This window comes from Arctopsyche grandis, chromosome 3, assembly GCF_051622035.1.
Source record: "Arctopsyche grandis isolate Sample6627 chromosome 3, ASM5162203v2, whole genome shotgun sequence".
Lineage (NCBI taxonomy): Eukaryota > Metazoa > Arthropoda > Insecta > Trichoptera > Hydropsychidae > Arctopsyche > Arctopsyche grandis.
This window is the reverse complement of record NC_135357.1, coordinates 6865837-6878727: the sequence shown is the minus strand read 5'-3', so window position 1 is coordinate 6878727 and position 12891 is coordinate 6865837. Positions and strand designations below refer to the sequence as shown.

The following is a 12891-nucleotide window of genomic DNA, read 5'->3' as shown; positions in this document are numbered from 1 at the left end:
TTAGCAAAGATCGGTGTTCCATGGATTCTTTTCGCACAAAAATGATTCGCTGTTGTTAATTTAATTTAATTTTATTTTATTTATTAAAAAATCAACAGACAGCAGGATGTACATAGATATGTATAAAAAACAAATAGTAAATATATATGTAATATATGTAACATCCGAGTCCAATAACAGATTTTTACAAAGATTATAAAAAAAATGAAAAAGATAAATATAAGGAAAAAGAAAAGAATAAAGGCTATAACATGACAAAATATGTAGAACATTGCATAATTAAACTATAGTATTAAAATATTGGAAAAAGGTTATAAAATAGAATATAAGAAGAAATTGAAATTTACAAATATAAAACAAATGAAAAAGGTAAATACAAAATAAACAAATGAAAAGGAAAAGAATGAAAGCTAATAATTTCTTAGAAAAGTCATGTTTCCTTGCTCTCTGTTGCTTTGATCACTAATGGAGGGGTCTATTGTTATTTGAAAAGAAGCCAGCCAATGTCGAAGACTAGCTATTTGAATATAATCACTTGTACAATATCATTATCTATACATTTTTACTCTTTGTATATCATCTCCCGTACTTGTTCACTGTCTGTATGTAACATTAAAATGAATTTCACAGGTATTTTTATCTCAACTTATCAACTTTAATCTGATTTTCAACGGTATAATGCTTTAAAAAAATAAAGTAAAACCTTTGTTAAATCATTTTGTTTTGTTTAATTTTTCAAATTTAAAATTTAAAATGACCCCCCCCTTTGGACAAATAAAATATTAATTTACATAAAATAGCAACAAGCTAATTTTAGAATTTCACAATTTCAAACTTTTTTATAGAAAATATTTTGATAAAAAAACCGTTCTAACACTATTTAGATTTTAATGTGGGATACCAAGTAAGTGTAGATTAATTATTTGTAATTTATTTTTAATTCTTGTTATGATCTTCTTCATAACCAAATTTCCACGCGAAATAATCCTCCCCCCTCTTTTTGTCAGTCTTTTTTTTATATAGATACATAAATATGTTGTTTCAAATATAAATTTATGTCCATCCATATACATATATACCAGGAAGGCCTAACATAGGCCCAAATGCACCTTCCTGATCAATTACAAACTTTGTTACATGTCGCTGAATTATGAGACACTGAAAAATTCGAAATTAACGAGACATATATGAATTATAAACTTGTACATAAATTTTATTCTACATATGTAAATAATACTCAAATAGTGGTGACATAGTAGATAGGGTGGTTTATAGCCAATATTTTTCAATGGAGGAACCGTTTCAACAATTAAATGAGAAAAATTAACAAACTCTTATAGGAAATGATCGACTTGGATTCACAAATATCCAAGTCTGACCAGCAGCATTACAGATAATACACTCAGAATAAATTCTTTTCAATCGAGGACAACTCACGGGATCGAACCCGGCGACCTGTCGATGCTAGACAAAACCCCAACCACCGAGCTATGCTGCTGGTTATTGCTTATTTATGTATGTGTGTAATTGCTTATTTATTTATATGTGTACTTGCTATTGCTTATTTATTTGAGTACTTGTGGTTTAACCCGGCTTCGCTCGGTATTTATAATATAAACCACTTAAACATGACTAATCTAATAGTAAACATTTTATTAAATTTATTTGAATAGTTTTATTTTATATAAATTTATTTGAATACTCATTTGTTTTTTTTTTTATTAAATTGACTGTCACGAACAAACAAACATATATACTAAGGGCCGGGCCGCACCGTGCAACTTTGTCGGCCGACTTGTTGCGCGACACGAAAAAATGTATGGAAACGTGTGCGACAAACAAGTTGACGAGTGTGGCATGTCCCATCTATCTACCTGCATGCATTGGTCTGGTCGCCCTCAACCAAGTTGTTCGCGAGTTGAGCCGTGCGGCCCGGCCCTAAGTCTCTTTTGAAATTATATTTATAGCAGAATCCGGCTCCTTCGAATCCTTTGAATCGAAAAAAATCGAATCGGCGCCTATGAATCGAAAAAAAAAAGTCGAATGTGTTGTCTACAAACCCACCAACCAAGGTTACATATATGAAAAGTCTCTTTCGAAATTATATATTAGATTTATGTGTGTAAATTTGTACCAACGTACATTGTACGTATTTAATTCTAAAAAAAATTGGCAGAAATAAAGGTACTGAAACATGTGTACGTACATACGTAACCGAAAAACTGATATAAAATTATAAAAACAGACAGATATTTCTATGTAAATATTTCAAAAGTTTGAGAATTGTCGCTTTTAATGTATAAATAGTGTGTTTGCATTTAATACGTTTCCAATAACACAACATTTTGTATTGAATGCATATGGGCATAAACACCTTTTATACGAGCATCGCATTGTTGAAGTTTTCATTATTTATTGTCTCTGTACACATGTATGATAAGTAGAAATGCATAATAATAGACAATGCATATTTCGAGACAGCGTACATGTGTCACTTTAAGACTTTGGCTGACGTGATTAAGCGAAAATTCTCGCGCTCAGACTGTCAACACTTCATTTGAATTTTGCCTCCATTCAATTCACTTGTGAAGAAACTTGTTCAGATGTTTTTAACGGCAAAACTATTTTGATGTGTGAGGCTACGGGGTGGTGTGAGTGCGACAGAGACAGCGATATACAAATTTGCATAAAGAAACGTGCGTCAGAGCGAGACGGCGATATTCAAGTTCACATTCGAATGTGTATTTTAATGGGGGCTCTCAAACTTTTTTTGTGCACTCACCACATGCGTTATGATGAAATGTGTTGTTTGATACTATTTTGCAATATTTTTTATTTTATTTTATTTTTACATAGAAGGCTTGACAGGAAGACCCCAATGCGCCTTCCTGGACAATTAATTACAAACAATGCAGCATTTTATTTTAACATAATTCCAGAAGCTGAAGAACACGAAATAACAATTAATTAATTACAGAATTAATCCATTGAGACATCTATGGATTTACATAGATGTTGTACATAATTTTTACAAATTATACAAACAATAAATACAGAAGATTTGTGACAACAGTAAAGATGTTTTTTTTTGCCAATTTTGAGGAACCGTTTCAACAATGATCAGATAAAATTGGCAAACTCTGATAAGAAAATATCGATTTGGCGTCACAAATACCCCCAAATCTAACCAGCAGTATGGCGGATCGAACGACCCATTGATCACTTGGTGCTAAACATACACGCTACCATTAGGCCACACTGCTGGCTAATAATAAAAAGCTTGTAAAAAGGATTCAACATTGTATGTATAAAATATATTAAAAATGTTTGGAAAATTGTAACTTATTGTATAATGTTAAACAACAAAAATTGTTTGATAATAGTAAATTAATACGTTTAATAGTACCTAGTAAATAAGTAGATATTAGAGATGCCTAAATTTGATATTTAAGTTTGTTAACCAATATTGTTTTGATTTGAGCGTGCTTTAAATTGCGCAATTTTTGTGCTGTGAAGTATTTACCTAACAATGAATATTAAAATCAATGACTTTTAATAATTTCGTTCACCCATCTTCCTTGCGGTCTTCCTTTTACTCTTTTGCCTTCTCTCGGGTACCATTCAAGCACTTCTTTTGTCCACCTTTCGACCATCCTCCTAGCTACGTGACCCGCCCATTGCCATTTCAATCTCTTCACTCTATCCACTATGTCCACTACCCTTGTCATATTTCTCACCCACGTGTTCCGCTTCCTGTCTTTCCTCGTTATGCCAAGTATACAGCGTTCCATACTTCTTTGAGTGCATTGGATTTTATTTTGCATCTTGGCGTTCAGTGTCCAAGTTTCACATCCATACGTCATCACTGGCAAAACGCATTGATCAAAGATCCTTTTCTTCAGGCAGAGTGGCATTTTTGATTTAAAAACAGCATTCATCCGTCCAAATGCACTCCATCCTAATTTCATACGTCTCTTTATCTCTTCATTTTTACTACCAGACATGTCAATTATTTGACCTAAATATAATATTCGATAATAATATCGAAATTGTAAATTTGCCTCAAGGTTTGGTAAAGTTGTATGGGAGAAGCCACAGCTCTCATTTTTGAAATTTCATTCTATGAAATAATACTACTATGATACTTAGAAATGGCTATAAAACTAAAAGGAAAAAATACTGATTTAAAGTAATGCTGATAAATTTTTAGGCACTGTTTTTTTCAATTTACTTTAAAAATTATACAAATTCATAGGCACATAAAATATATAAAAGCATCAAATCAAATTTGAACTTATTATGAAATTGATATTATATCATAATTCAAACAGAGGGGTGCTACAATGAAAATGTTTGAAAGCCGTTGTGCATTTGTATATCAACTGTGTGTCGCTGTCACTCTCGCACACGGCTATGCACACACGTGTGCGAGCGAGATGTTTGCATTTTTTCACAGGTACGAACGTTTTTCTTATAAAACTTTACGCAGGTAAGTCATTTAGAAGTTAGCCCGCCAGCGAGTAACTACCTATATAACAATTTAGCAATAATTCAATAACAATTTCGCCCTTGTAATAATTTGATAACACTTAAAATAAACAAATGTTATCAAGTCTCGCGTAAGACCAAGTTCTCGAAGTTGCGTGAATGCAAACAATTTTCACAAAAATAAATCAATATGTTTCGTTGCCATGTGACAGTAAATAAAGTTTACATTCGGGAGCTGCACGTGGTTTAGCAGAATTTATCCAAAGGAAAACTGAGGTGAGTTTCCCACTATATTTATTGTTTATTGCCACATCAATTTCACTTTTCATAACTTTAGTCTCGTTTGATTTATTTTCTTTCCAAACTACATATACATACATAAGTTGCTTATATGTGTGTTGTGCGTTGAAACTTGTTATTTTAGGATAGAAGCACCCCATTTTCGTAATATGTAATTCAGTAGGATGATTGAAATTTACGATTGACAACATATGGTATCCCATCAATCTCAAATGTACCTATGTATATACAGACATATGTACATATATACATTCGTATTACACATTAATTTTATGGTTAATTGCAATTAAATACATCCATAGAATAGCATGTGTCCTACCAGTTATATGAACTTCAATTGCTTTTTATTTTTAAATATTAATTAAATAATTATTATGAAAAAAGTGTATCGGTCTTATACTTGCTTATATATAAAGATTATAATCTTAAGTTTGTTGTTAGAAATATTCAAACATGTATTAAATATGCCTGAGGTAATTCAATTAGTTAATTTGACAAGTTTGATCTTAAACTTTAAGCATGTACTTCATATTCGGTTGGCTTTAAATATTAATTACTTTTCAAGTTTGAAATACTCACTTTGGGGAAAAGTTTTATAAATCAAACTTTCATATTTTCATATTCAACCGTTACTGGATGTTAAAATTTTACCTGCGGAATTTGGCAATTATATTTTGAATTAGAAAAGTATTAAAAACATTTGATTTTGATTTTTAAATGCTTTTTATCATAACTTAATTGTGTTCACAATACTTTTTATATCTATTTTAACAGCTTCTAATCTACTGATCAATTTCTATTTTATTATTTTGTTAGTAATTATAATATAATATTATTTCAATGTTAATGTACAGCATAATAGAAAAAAAAGAGCTAAAAAAACTATTTACAATTCTTATCTTAAAAAACATGGTTTGTATTAATTTGGTCGGTAACTTCGTTTGATTGGGTCAGTAAATAATGATATGTAAGTTACATTATCGGTCATGGACTAATTGACCATTGTCTGTTTGTCAAAAAATATTTAAAACATTAAGCGATTTACTGACCGTTAATTTGTATCTACATATCGTTGGTCTACTGGCAGAAAGCTCAAAAATCGATATTTTTGAAAATCAAGATGTTTGAAGCTCTCTATTTTGTAACCTATGTAAATCATTATTAATTTTTTGACTTGACAAATTCAAATTTAGTAACGAATTCAAAACTTTTTGACCTAACGCTTTCTGCTAGTATACGACGATATATTTGTATATATGTACATATCTAGTACCCGATTATCACAAAATTTTTGTAAATATTACTGACCATTTATTGAAGAAAACTGACCGTTTAAATTGTTGCCAAAAAACTTTTATACGTACATAATATGAAGTTACAATTTCGTCTACTTTTTAAACTAAAATATGGAAGTGCATACTTTGAAATTTAATTTAAAACATATCTACAGCTGGACGAAGGCCTCTCCAACACGTTTCTATTCCTCTCTGCTTTTGAGAAGCTCTCCTCCATATCATCTAACACATTTCTCATGTTCTCACTACCCATCTTCGTTTTTTTGCCTTCCTTGTATCCTTTTACATTCTCTCGGGTACCATTCGAGTACTTCTTCGGTCCATTCTGGCTACTGGATTATTCTCATCCAACCCATTTCTCTAATTTCATACACCCATATTCGTTGTTTGCCTTTCTTTTAACATTCTATCGGGTAACATTTGAGCACTTCTTTCGTCCATTATTAATTGCTTGACCTTTGCCTTTTCAAAATATAAAATTATTTATTTTTATTTATTTTAATATACAAGTATACCACAGTGTCTTTACAGGTACATATATACATTTATATAATGATTTGTTTTCTACTATGAAAATATACAGTTTTCAATTTGAAATCAACATGATTTGGTATACATACTGTCATCTATCACATGCTACTCTTATTTAAATACGCAATCGTATGCTACATACAACATGTTCTGGAATACTGAAAAGTTTTATTTTTAACTTTTTTTTCCAACGTTCATTCTCTTGAGCAACGCCGGGTAATTCGACTGTCGCCTATATTATTAGTATCAAAATGACATATGTAAATATTCGCCGATCCACAAACCAGATAATTACGCCTTTCGATCGAACTCTGTCGAATATTTGAGAAGCGCAGATGCCCTGTCGCGCAAATAGCAATTACGTCTACATTCGCCAATGACAAATGTTGTGACAAATGGACAATAAATGACAGTAATTATATGACAATTTGCAATTTATCGGTGGGGTTATTGTTTTAATGCCACACACCGCGCTCGGTCAACTACCTATTCATAGGGGGAGGGGGTCAAAAGTACCCCCATTTTGCTCATTTCGAACCCACCCTAGCTATCGATATCGAGTGACGAACGGGTGTGCATATCAATGAAGTGGTTAAAGCATGTACTTTGAATTTATAATTGTCTGGTATTTGTTTTAGCGGTCTGTAAAATTTCGACGGTAGTTCTAAATGTATAATACATACATACATTTGTATATAATGTATGCGTATGCGGTCAAACCGGTCCGCGAGCGTTTGTTCCACTGGCCAATACTTCAGAAGCTTCTTTTTTTCCGGCCATTTCGGTCAACATTGGCCAACCGAAGAGCATACCGATCCTTTTAAGGACGCCCTCGAAACCACCATGAGAACCAAAGGACGATTTTATCGATCACGTTTTCGACTTGCCCTTGGGATGCTCTTTAAAAGCCATTATCTTCAGACTTTAGATGTACTTTGCTTATCACTTATTTTTTTATTCGTAAACTTCTACAGCCAATAGTCTGGATGATTTAAACAGAGACACAATCTAAACCGTTTTTTTTTTTAGATATTTACGATACTTTGGGATAGAGTAATTATTATTTACGGTACTTATTTTGGGATATATGTTTTGGTTCTTGCATCTTATCGTGAGCATTTTAAATAATGCGATTATTTTGGTTTTATCTCGAGAAAACTATCTACAATTTACTATTTAATAATAATTAACGTTTTTGCGGATATTTTTTTCTATATTTAAGAGGAAGAGTGTCTTAATGGCTTTACATCTATTTGCGATTAAAGTATTTGATACAAACTCAAGGTTACATAATTTTTTCGGTTGCCTTTGAAGTTTCTTCTAAATAAAAAATTGGTATCTAGAATCTATTACAAACTCTCATTTTTTAAATGGATCAATTATTGATGATTTTACATGATAATAATACAATTTCACCTTAAGATGTGGTTCAAATCAAGGCTTCTGGGATGACACTTATGTTCATAGATCATTCGAATTTATAGTCGTTTAGTAAATTGGTCTCAATTTATCTTCTGAATCCCGTTAAGGAAGCTGCGGTTGTCATATGATGTAAAATTGAGTCAGATTTATCATGTGATTTCTATTTGTAGGTATATGTATATGTATATGAGACATTGCCATGATCTTAGTTTAACTATTTAGATAACATTTTGCGAATCTTTTTTGAACTAAGCCAAGATTTTAGTGAGTAGATTTAAAAAATCAAGTAATAATGTGATATTTTCCCAAGTTTGATAGTTCTGCAATCATCCTGTCACCCATATGGTGTTCTTAAGTAAAATTCTGGCTTTGTAGGTCAAGGATATATGTATATAGTAGCTAAAAGTTGACACGCAATCTACATTAATAATACTTTTTAGACATCACGACAGCCCTACCTTGTCGCTTATATTTAAGTAATTCGTTTGATCGTTACCATTATGTATGCGAATAGTCATTTTTGTCACGAAAAATATTGCATGCGAATATTGCGGCTTCAGATTGATTCAATTTACGAGTGCGATTAAATAATACTTTCGCCAGATTATTAGATAGTTATTTGGACGAGTTGTAAGGGAGTCTGACTGTTCTGCGAGGGGAGAGAAATATATGTATGTAGCTAAAGAATAAAACCTCGTCGTACTAACAATTTGTGAATGCGGTTCTTCAGAATACAGGTTTCGATTGTTGGACAACAGTGCAAGTGCATCTGTATAAGTGCGCGTTAATATTAAATTAAGTTGAATTATATGATCGGTCGGTGATGGGTTGAGCGCGCGTCGCGAAACGATTTTCCGGTGCAGTTTTCCGTTTCAATTTTCCACGCCTTTCAATATTGCCTACAAATCGAAACATCAATTGAATTTGAAGTCGATATTTATGGCCGTTATTTACTCTCGTACATGGGAGAGTGATTTGACATATTTTTTATATAAAGTATGTGCCGGTTATTATTAAAATTTGTTCGTGTTCAAAATATGATTATATTTAGATCGAAAAGAGTTCATAAGCTACAAAACCGGTTTAGTTATTTATTATACTATGGAATTTTAATTCAAATATGTCTATGGATTGATTCTTAATGAAGATACATACATACATATATATGCCTATTATATGTATATAATACGTGTTTCTAAATCTACAATTCGTTATATGATCGTATTTAATTGCCGGTTATTATTGTGCCAGTTGTTATTATAAAACAATTAGCTCAGAAGAAATTTGGGTATTTATATTGCAACAGGTGTAGTGTACAGGTCTATCTATTATATTGTATCGGATTTTAACCGGAAATAACGGATTATTACAGTTCAACAACAATTTGGTATTTTATTATTGAGTGTTTGATTATATTCCAATTCACATACTATTATATTTTCGAATTCCATCGTCTCTTTTTTTGAATTTCTGTCTCACAGATTATCTCAATTATCAGACCGTGAGATCTTTTAAGCCTTTTCTTTTTATCAAGTTTTACCATCCCGTTTTTCACCATTTCTAAATCAAATTATTACATCTAATTACGCTATCTAGGATTTTTAAAAGATTTGTATTAGCTTTTTATCACCCTAGTTCAATGAAATTCGTGTCCGTCTAAAATGTTTGATCTGATTTTTAACCACTTCCACTCTTCAGGTCGCTTTGATATTTTATCAAACATTGAATTAAGCTATTGTTTCTAACATGAAGGTAGAGGAGTTTAATAATTAACGAACTTATTAAAATTTACATCGAAATCTTGGGTCAGATCGAAGCGATAACGGCTACCTATCCATACTTGGCTTTCTAATTGCCCCTTTGCAACTCAATTAAACAGTGGTAAAAGATACTTTTTTTCAATCTCCTTTACTCTCATCTTATATTATATAATATAAACTTAATATTATAAGCTTTTGTACATTCTCATATTCTTTTTTTAATTCACTTATAGATTAATTGAAGTAATTTAATTTAATCCTACTATTTCTTAGCGTGTCTTCTTTCATATTTTCGGCAATTCTTAAGAAATATCGGAATTCTCGATTTGAAATACTATATTACTGAATAGAGTATGTAGATTACCCAGATACAGGCATAGCTATTCAAATCCTTCCATTTATTCATTGCCACTTCCTTTCATTACACTCTTGTCCTAAAAATCAACGTAAATCAATCAAATAAATAATATCAGGTCATGAAATCATGGAGAACTGAAAAATTTGTTTCGAGAGCTACATATGTATGTAAGAACCATTAGAAAATAGAAATTGATTAAAGCATTATTACTATCAGCCATGAATCATATAATTTTTTGCCTCTCTAAGTTTAATAAGCTTCTTATAGTCAACTTTGCTTCCCTCTACCATCCATGTAAATTAGTTTGAGTATAAAATATATAGATCATCCACTTTATATTTCAACTAATTCTATCGATAGTGGTAGATAGTGCTTTCTATCCAATATTTTATCTTTCAATAACGTTTCATTGTTTCAAAAATTGTAATGCACTGAATGTTTTAGCATACATAATGATACATAATGAATGTTTTAGCATACATAATGTACATACATATGTATGTATGTATACTAAGAGTTGAATAATTATATATTTATTATAATACTTGGAGTAGTTGGCTGTGCGGTATTCGTAATTCAAATAGTGCAGACGAATGTATTGATTTTAAATACGAAACGAAATGGAACTTAAAAAGAAATTGAATAAAAAAGCACACGTCGTTGCAGTGATGTCTTTGACGTGTCGTTTAACCCCTTCGCCGCCGGTCATTCGCCAAAACCGCATTAATATGCGAGACAAATTCGCAAATGCTCTTTTCATTGTCGAGCTATACGTATCGAAATACGTTTCAATGGTCGGCTCCCAACATTTTATAAAAGTGCGTGTGTTTTTTTTCCTTTTTTCATTTCGTTCGCTTATTATGCCCACTATACATACATACTTTCCTTTTCTGCGAAGAAACGTCACCGTCGACGATAGACAGTGGCTCAACGGGTTTTGTAGCCTTTATCAAGGCGAAACAGGATCTAAATAAGTAATGTTATAATGTTGCCGTTGTCGGACGGTTGTACGATAAACCAGTCGGGGACATAATGACGCATTAGTGAATATTACATACATATGTACGTATATTCGGAGACTTACATATACGTGTATTATATGTAATAGCGTCGTCAATCGTTAAGGCGACGAGTAAAAATCTCATCGATATTATCTTTGTAATTCATACTTAATTCTAAGCTGGTCGCTTCTGGGTGATAAACATTTTATTGTCTATTTTGTACATATGTATACATATGTACACAGTATTATCTGGAAAGGGGTGTTTTTCTATTACTATTCTGAAGAGGATGAGATGGGAAGTGAAAAGAGGCGATGATTTATTCCATGCATTGATTTGAAAATGACGGTTAATTAATCTAAGATCTAAGATTTGACGGGAATGAAGATTTCCAATTTAAGTCCGAGATAATTCAGCCCTCAAAGATCAAGTCACTGAGTGCTAGCTTACATTTATTATAAGCTACTTGAATTTTAATAAAAAATAAAATAAAATCCTGTAACATTCCCGAGTATTTTTGTACTCTCAATAGGGCTAACTTATAGCAATGTATAAAATTTACCATCAATGTATTATTTTAATCCAAATAGCAAACGATTATTGAAAGATTGACAATAATTTTTCTTTTATAATGTTCTCTTTTGTGAAATACAAATTCGAAAGATAAAATTAGGAATATTGTGCCCTCAATGGTGCTCCTGTTCACTACTTACTTATACCAATGTATTAAATTTACCATCAATGTATTATTTTAATCCAAATAGCAAACGATTATTGAAAGATTGACAGCAATGCTTCCCTTATATGTTTTTCTTTTGTGAAATACAAATTTGAAATATAAAATTAACGCTTGCAATTATATAATTTTGTTCAAATTTGTTGCAAAAGTGGCTCATATCGGGTTGATACGACACGAGTGCAATTAGATCGAGCTATTTGGTCACTCGGAAGATACTCGGACATTGCTTCGTTATGACTCATAACGAAGATCTTAACTCATAACTTATGAGTTAAGTCTGAGTGCAATCGTATCGTGCTAACCCGGTATTAATTGGAATGAAATCTAGTTTTACATATACCCAGAATTTTTCAATAGTAAGGAGATTTTTAGATTCTAACACAGTGTCTATTATTATTTATTTATTCAAATATGATACATTCCGAAATTGGTATGTAATATAATGAATAGAAAAAAGAATAAAACGCCATTATATTGAGAATATATAAGTATTGAATATGATTTTGACATCATAATGAAACTTCAAATAAATTCATCTCGTCAAAGGTTCCATAAGCGGAATTTTCTAAATAGGAAGCCATATTGTGACAATGGCGTAATGAAATGTATACGTTCATAAATTTGGCGAGAGTTTGCATCGTTTTAAAAGCCTTCATTGTGATGCTAATCCCCGTCCTTCCTCCTTCCTCCTCCATATCTCCGCTTTTCATTGTTTCCTTTTTCCCCGACTTAATTTACGATGCGATCGTGCATTATATGAAGTTTTAGGGCCGATCGAATCGACCGTAGTCGTCGTCCTTTGGAGTGGTTGTTTGTCCTCGGTGGTACCCAGAAGGTCCTAGACGAGTCGCGAGGGGGTTTCACTTTTGCATCTGAAGTTTGAACCCCTCTCAGAACAAAAAGTGTAACTGTTGTGTGCGCGAAGCCAAGGGTGGATCTGTTCATTGTTTCTGCGAGATAACCCTTAATGTTTTGTTTACCACTCAAAATGTTAAAT

At 31.8% G+C, this 12891-nt stretch overlaps 2 protein-coding genes across 2 annotated transcripts in view; one reads left to right on the top strand and one right to left on the bottom strand.

The window, feature by feature from the left end:
• LOC143909810 (uncharacterized) overlaps window positions 1–12891 on the bottom strand; it is a 231333-nt gene that overhangs the window by 76754 nt on the left and 141688 nt on the right. The window lies entirely within an intron of this gene.
• PsGEF (Protostome-specific GEF) overlaps window positions 4488–12891 on the top strand; it is a 101339-nt gene continuing 92935 nt past the window's right edge. The window contains exon 1 of the mRNA XM_077428294.1: window positions 4488–4764. The gene's annotated coding sequence lies outside the window, so the exon portion shown is untranslated. The remainder of the gene's footprint in view (window positions 4765–12891) is intronic.